This window comes from Cryptomeria japonica, chromosome 5 (genome assembly GCF_030272615.1).
Source record: "Cryptomeria japonica chromosome 5, Sugi_1.0, whole genome shotgun sequence".
In the NCBI taxonomy this organism is placed as follows: domain Eukaryota; kingdom Viridiplantae; phylum Streptophyta; class Pinopsida; order Cupressales; family Cupressaceae; genus Cryptomeria; species Cryptomeria japonica.
The window spans coordinates 794,732,128-794,740,653 of NC_081409.1; positions in this window are offsets into that span (position 1 = coordinate 794,732,128).

Genomic DNA, 8,526 nt, shown 5'->3' on the forward strand with positions numbered 1-8,526 from the left:
ATGGATGGGGAACAAGAAGAGAAGGCAAAATAATACTCCAAGGAACTATTCTCCCAAAACTAAACAAAGATGTTGAGACCAAAGAAGGCAAAGATATCATGATGCAAGTATGTATTTTTATTTTTATTTCTATTTAATTTTATATGTATTACATACCAAAAAATGTGTTTATTTGTTAGTATTAGTTAAATATTTTTTATCTAATATTTTTAATGAAAATTACTTTAAATAATATTAATTAAATTAATTTAATTTATATAATAATTCTATTTTAAACAATTCTAAATGATGTTATTTTTATTAAATTAATTGGAAATAGTATGATTAAAAATAATCTCGTTTTAGTTAAAATTAATTATGCTTTAATTTGAACTAATATACACATATTTGCAAGTTTCAAATTCCATTAACTTGCTTGTTGTGCAATTGACATTTTCTTCCCCCCCCTTAAGTCCATTTATAATAGATCATGGTTTTAATTTAAAATTTAGGTCTTTAGGACCCCTCTCTTTCCCATTTATTATATATAATTTATAATTTAATTTAGATTTTGAAACCGTGTTTCTTTATAGTTTATCAAACACTTAAATTGGTGCTCTAAAATTAACAAACTTGTCTTTTGTGTCTTTAGAAATAGGCTCTTTTTGTTTTATCCTTAGAAAGGGGCCTGCCTCACAAGTAGCCCTTAAGGCTTGGTGAGAGGGAATGACCCAAAGTGGTAACAAGCTAAAGCCAACCTCTTGCAAGCCACTATAAATAAATGTGTTTGGGATGAAAGTTGCAAGAAACGGGTGTTACATGCTGCTATAACGGCGTTATGACTCCCCATAAACCCTATAGAGCGCAACCTCTATAGGCTGGGAGGCCTTCCATTTAACGAAGTGTAATAGGCTTCTAATTATAGCCACCCGAACAGATGCCCTTACTAGACATCTTTTGTGTTAGAAGCCAAAAACCTTCTAGTTGTTGGCACAGGAAGTCAGACCTCTGAAGCGGCTCACATTCTTATGGTTCTTAATAGAGATACAAAGTTCATCACGGGGAGTTTTCATGGGGAATGGTGTCTAGATGCCCTGGAGGAATGAGTGTCATGGAGGGGATCTAGTGGGGTCAAGCACCTAAGTATCCTCTTTGAATTGTGTAGCTCGAGGTAACCCCCCAAGTGAGATTCAACAACTACTATCTCGTCCAGCCCTAGGATTTGTGCTTGCATGATAAAAACAATCAAACACTTTCAAACAAACAAACATTGTGTCTTCTTTGTTTTCAAATCTATGCAAAAATATTTTACATTATACTTGACTCACCTTAAAACCTATATTATGTGATACTAGGAGGTATATTATGTGATATTAAGACCTATTAACTGCGATAATACCTATCTTAAATATGACATAATAGAACCGATTATGACATAATAGGTTTTATTGTGACTTAATAACATGATCACGTATGCAAAAACATTTCACATTATATACTTGAGTCTAGGCCTTAAGAACTATATTTATGATATATTAGGGCCTATTATGTACATGTGATAAATTAATGACCTATTATCGCATAATTTAGGTCCTAATATCACATACATAATAGGTCCTAATATTTTCATAATATCTTGTCTTAAGGGGAGTCAAGTATAATGTGAAATATTTTTGCATATGTGGTCATGTATTAAGTCATAAAATTAATAAGACCTATTATGTCAAAATTTAGGTTCTAACTTATATCATATTTAAGACCTACTTAATTTTATGTGATAGGTCCTTTAATATCACATAATATATCTGTCTTCAAGGGAGTCAAGTATATTAATGTGAAATATTTTTGCATACGTGGTCATATTAAGTAATAATAAGGCCTATTATGCGATATTAGGACTTATTATATGTGATTAAATAGGTCTTAAATGTGACATAAATTTAGAACCTATTATGTCATAATAGGTTCTATTTATATGACTTGATGTACGCAAAAGAATTCACATTATAAGTTCAAGAGTCCCCTTAAGACCTATATTATGCAGATCATATTAGGACCTATTACATGTGATATTAGGAGCTCTATTATGCAATAATAGGTCTTAAATATGACATAATAGTCCACCTGTTATGACATAATTTTTAGGTCTTACTAAATGTCTTGAAAATGTGGTTTCAAATTAATCTTGGAATTTCATTGCATTAAAAATATTCTCTGTCATCTTAAATTATGTGTAGAAAGGGCTCGAGAAAAAGGGAGTTTTGAAGCAGGAGTCAAGGCAAATGAACTTGTTGAAGAACACAATATAGGTGATGACCATAGGGAGGAGCTTGCCCAAGTTGAAACAATGGAGGTTGAAGGAGAGGGTTGAGGATCCTTACCTCCTACCACCGGTATGCATGAGCATATTGTGGATCTAGCTAAACAGATGAAGAGAAATATTTCTTATAAAAATTTAGATCATTTACTTGAAATGGATGTAGATGAGTTGAAATGTCTCAGTGAATAACCTAGACATACTAAAAGGAGGTCAATGAATAAAAGTGCAAAAGAAATAATGTCTCATTTCTACCATCTTGATACTACACTAGAGAAAGCTCAATTGTTATCAATTGTACTTACTCGTAAATACTTAATAGATCCACTGAAATTGTTAGGTATAGATACAACAAGTCAAAAGAGGAAAACTTCTTAGCTACAAAAATCTACTGTTATAATGTTAAGAAAGGTTTGGTGAACATTGGTAAAAAATCTCGAATAGTAGATAAGACCATTTAAGGAAGAGTGATGTTGACATCTTTAGTAAATGAAAGATTGCCTCAAAAAAGATAAATCTCTTCACTGTGATCTGAGTTTGGTTTTAGTAGAAGGACAATATCAAAATATGTTAAAAGGAGAAAGAGTTTGGACAATACTATCTCAGTAGGGAATTGGGCAATTATGTGTAGAGTTCCTCATTCTGATAGAATTGAAGATATTGTTAGGAACTTTGTGAAAAGTTTTTGGAATGATAATACTCGTCCTTCATCAAACAGTAAAGATGTTATGAAGCAAAGGATTGGCCCTGATTGTTGTGATCTTCATGTAAAACATTGGGCCAATGTATGCTCTTGATTAGGATGTATCTAGTCTATCTTATTCTAAATGCATGTGTACATGTCCATATGTAGTTTGTAAGTTGTTAAAATAATTTAGCATGTATGTAAAGTAAATTATGATGTATGTATTTATTTAATTAAAAATGCATGTATGTGTAAATTTAATTAAAAATTTTCATATTAAATTAGAATGTATGTGTAAATTTGATATTAAATTAGGACATGTGTGTGTAATAATTGAAGAGTGGTCTAAACCACTAAGTGATGTGTTATGAACTATTTAACTTATGTGCCTAGAAGTACATGGTGTGAACTATTTAGTACACCTAGAAGTACACCTAGAATTTAAATTATTGAATATGTTCATTAACTTGAGTTTGTTCTTTTGATATGAACATGTGTGATTTTTATATTGTTCATCGCTTGCATAGTGGAGTGGATATATATTTTTCACAAATTCTTTTAAACTAATGCATATCTACATATATACATGTTACATGTAGTAAAATTTAAATTATATAAACATATCAATCTTTTTATAATCTATAGAACATGTACATAAATTCAATCTGTAGTACCCCTGCCCTAATCAATTTCTAATCTCGGTTTAATCTTGGTCAGTTTATCTTAATATAATGTTATAGTCAGATGTTTGATTTAATGCATAGCTGTTGATGTGGTTTTCGCACTAGTTGTATGCAAGTTGTTTAGTGTTCCTATTTCGCGGTATTAATATCGGGCTAATGCTTTCATTAAGTTTATATATGTATGCATGTATGACTCTTGGTTGCAGGAGATTTCAGGTACAACGCCGCATGAGTGCGAGGTTCGTCTTCACCTGGATTTGCAGGTTTGAGTGTACCTCTTTAATCATTAGAGTTGGATTAGGTGGTCGTAAGACCCTAGTTGACCATAGTCGTGCTCAAGTGAGCATCGTCAGTCATCGTCGGTTTTCCCTTTTTGGTTGGGTTTGCGAGTCGTCTGTCTGGTTGTCTTTCTTGGTTTGCGTGCTTGGTGTGTATGGTTAAATTGATTATTAGTCCTTAGTATTTATTTTGATTATATATGTGTTTGTGCATTGAAGATTTAGGGACTAGATTAATCGGGATTTCGTTATGCGATTATCGTTGATATGGGATTGCTCGTCTTAAATTGGGAGTAAGTTCAATTAAATGACTGATTTTGAATATTAAATGCATTTTGTATATGCTGTTGAAAAAAAAAGAAAGATTTAATTTTGATTGAAATAGAAATAATTTAATCTGTTGGCATTTTCGAATTAGAAAGGTTAAATTTCAGTTTAGTGAGGAAATCAATTTTGAATTGAAAAAGCAATTTAATTTATTGATATAGTTAGAAAAGAATTATTTTGAGAATTATTTTTAAATAAAAATTTTAATTCCAAAAATGGAATTTTGGGTCAACTCTTCCTTATAACCTAAACTTTTGGGAATTTTGGAGGATGGATATTTTTTTTTGGAAAAATGTTTTTGGAAAAATATTTTGGAGGAAATTTGGGGGTTTTGGGGAAGGAAGGGTTTTGGGAGCTGGCAGGTTGGGGCTCTCCTTCAACTCTCTTCCAGGAATGCGTATGGAGGTAGGAAGTATCTTATTTATCTTCCTTGTTGCCATAGAAATGGTATGTTAGTTGAATGAAAAATGCTTCTTGTTAAAGATTCAATCTTTTAAAAATAGATCTTAGATTTAAGCTAGATATGTGATTTAAAAAAAAAAAACTATGCATGGCTGGTGTGCTTGCAAAATAGTTGAATCATTGTGTAAAAAAAAACAAAAACAAAAACAAATGGTTCTTTTGGCCCAATATGGGTTTTGCTGGAAATTTATTTGAGATTTGTGTTTTCCTCAATTCTTTTGGGTGTTTGAAACCCATTTATGATTGGAAAGAAGAATACCCACCAAAGAAATTAAATTATAGGAAACCAAATCATATTCTTACCAACTGTGTTTTTGGCAGATCAAAATTTAAAAAAAAAAAAAGGAATTTAGAACCATTCATTTTTTTTGTATTTCGAAATTATTATCGAAAGTTTTTATCGAGCAAAAAAAAAGATTGGATTGGGGTTTGGAGGGTGGGGAGTGGAGCTCCACCCGCCTCCTCCTCCCCTCCCCCATGCTTTCCAGCAGCTCGCTGTGGTCGCGGCTCACTGTGGTGGCTGCAGGGGCCGCGGTGGTCGTAGGGCGCCGCGGAACCTACGTCCACCGTAGTGGCGCCGCCCACGCGGGTCTCCTGCGGCTGGGGTTTTGGCCACCCAACCCCCGCGTTGGGAGGTGGGCCCGGCCTTCGCCGCCCTCCTTTTTATCATTGTTTTTAGTTAGTTTTTAAGAAATGTTTTTTTTAATGTATTTTTTTTTATTCAAAAAAAAATGCATATAATATTTTAATATTATTTTAATGTTAAGTTTTAATTAGATTTTTAATTATGATTAAGGTGGCATAATCATGATTAATGATAATTTGATATTAATTAATTTTATAATGGAATTTATATGTTAATTATTATTCAATTTCATTTTATGACTTATGCACTTTTTCTAATTAAGTTCTAAAATTGTTAATTTCGCAATTGAATATTATTGGTTATATTTTGATTGATCTTGGATTAATAAAATATATACCTTACCGAATAGCTAATTAGAGTATTTGGCTAATTGAGAAAGTATTGTTTTAAAAAAAATATATAGAATATTATTTTATTGGAAATTTGTTGAAATATGATATAATTACTAACTGATTATGTTAATAATATTCAAGAACATATCATTGGAGTAATTGAGAAGTAAGTGAAATATTCTATCATTGGATATTTAGATCATTTAAACGATGTGCTTTTGGAAATTTAGTTAAGTATCATTTGGGAAAATTGTTTAGTTACTGATATTCTCATTTAGTAAAATGAATGGTTAATTTATAGTTTTCCTCTGTTTGAGAAATAGACAATGGTACTATTGCAATTTGTGGTATTGTACTCACCTGGTAATGGTGATTTTCCATCAATGCATTTGAAAACTTAGAGCAATTAGGGAATTGGATCAACTGTTATGCTTAAATCAGTTTAAGAAAATATTGTCTTTTCCGATTATTGCCTATGCGAGTTTAATTTCGGTATTCGCTTTTGATTATGAAATGGCAAGTCGTGCTTTGTTTGATAGGACCCTGTCGTATGGATTGATTTGGGGCACCTGTTTCAGTCCTCAGTTCCGAGTTGACTGTTGTTTGAGTTAGTGTCATATTTGGTCATATCCTTTGTGTGGGTGTCGAATGATGATTCGTGGTTGACCATTGTTGGTCAGGCCTCTAGTTAGAGTACCGTCAGTAAGTGTACCTCTTTTGAGTCGTGCTTGACTAGATGGTTGTTTCTCCCTTCTTGAACTCCATTCGTCTAACCATGTGTATTCCTTGGTTTTGAGTTCGTCTGAGTATAGTCTAGTGTCGTATGGGAAAGTGGCTTTCGATTGGGGGCCGCGCCCAAAGTGGCTACTGGGTAACCCATCGAAAGTGAGTCAAATAAGTGATAACCTATCAGTAGATTAGAATGTAATCTCCAAGTAAGATAATTGTGCCTCACACATGGGACGAGTGCTTACATAGACTCGACATGCTATGAGAAGGCCTGAAATGGTAATCCATCATCCTTGTCTTCACGAGAGGATGTGTGGGTCCACATGAGGCTTGGATGGGCTGGAAGCTCAGATTAGGTTGCCAGGGTAACCCAGTGTATGGGGCCGGGACCTATGAAGACTTGCCATGGTAACCATACCAGGTTGTGTGATGACACTTGTCCCTACGTTCGCTAGTGTGTTCTCGTTTTGTCCTGTTAGGAGCACGTTTGTGGGTCGCCCTGATGTCTTTACCCTTGTAATTTCTTGGTTTCATGTTAGACCTTGGGTGGTGATGACTCAGTTTTGTGGATGCTCTCATGGACCTTGGTTTTAGCTTCGATTGTTGTTCAGCTGGATCCTTTCCTTTTCAAGGATCATTTATGTATTATTGACCGATGCGGTCGTTTGTATATTGATTATGTTTCGCCTTGATGGCCGGATTGTTATGGTGTAACCTCTTGTATTCCTAACTTTATTAATTATCAGAGGGGTCTTGCAGTTGAGTAGACCCGGAGATGTAGCCCTTTAGGGGTGAACTCCGAGATCATTATGGTGTTATGTGATGTTATTCTCTTATGTTTCCCTTATTCAGCTTTTTCATGTATGATTAGCTTATGTTAGAATGTATAAGTGGATAAGATGGAATTAACTTTAAATGTTTATATTCAGTCCATTCCTGAATGCCATTTTGATTGAATGCATAAGTGGTTTAGATGAGATTTATCGTAGATGCATGTATGCAATAAATTGGAATATGAAAGAATGTAACTTAGAGTAATGGAATATATTCAGTTGTTGTTAAGGAAATTAAGTATGCTTGAAAAGATCTCATATGTTTATGATGATATTCTAGTGTGTTAGGATATTAGATGTATGGCTCGTATTTTTATGAAAAGCTTGAATGAAGATTATGAATAGATCTTAATGGATGAAGATTTATGTTTCCATCTTCTGAAAGAAATTATCCTGATTAAGAATTATCTCGTTATTAAGATAATCAGCTTATTGGATTAATTGTGTGAGTTAAGTGAATTGTGAAATTTAAGTAATCTCATTGGGAAACTCTTTAGGTGTTAGTTGATGTCTTCCGCTATGTAATCTGAATCTTTAATATCTTGTTGTATCTTATGTTGTGTAACTTAAAAAAAATAAAATTATTGCACTCTATTCTTGTGTTTTGGCTTATCCCTTCGGGGTTTCCTGGCGGGGCACTATACAATCACAAATATATATAAATTTGAAAGTTTTAGAGAACATGTGAATGATCATATTATATATAAAGTGTTTTTAGTATTAATCTAACATGTGTGCATAATCATATATAATCTGAATACAAATAATGCGATATATAATCCAATCCTCAAATGTACAAACTATACATATATAAAGTATAATCTAACCATACATGCACATGATATATATAATCCAGGATCAAACACAAACTGTATATAAAGTAAATGATCTAACATACATGCATGAAATATATAAACTGATCAAACACAAACTGTATAAAGTATAATTTAGTCTAAACTTCATGCATGAATGAATATATAATATGAACTTGTCTAAAATGCACATGTATATAGAAAGATAAACAAATGAGCTATAAATTCCTACAAATCAACATGCATCATGTCAACCACGAACAAAGCGACCATATGAGGGAGTGTCCTGATGAGAGTTTGGATGTCCAATAGACCCCTACAAAAGAAGAATTTATTTAAATATTAAATATAGATCTCTAGACATCATATATAACATATGTGCATATTTTTAAAAATAATCAAATCCGACTAGTAGATTTTTTTTGGTATGCCTTTCCACTATC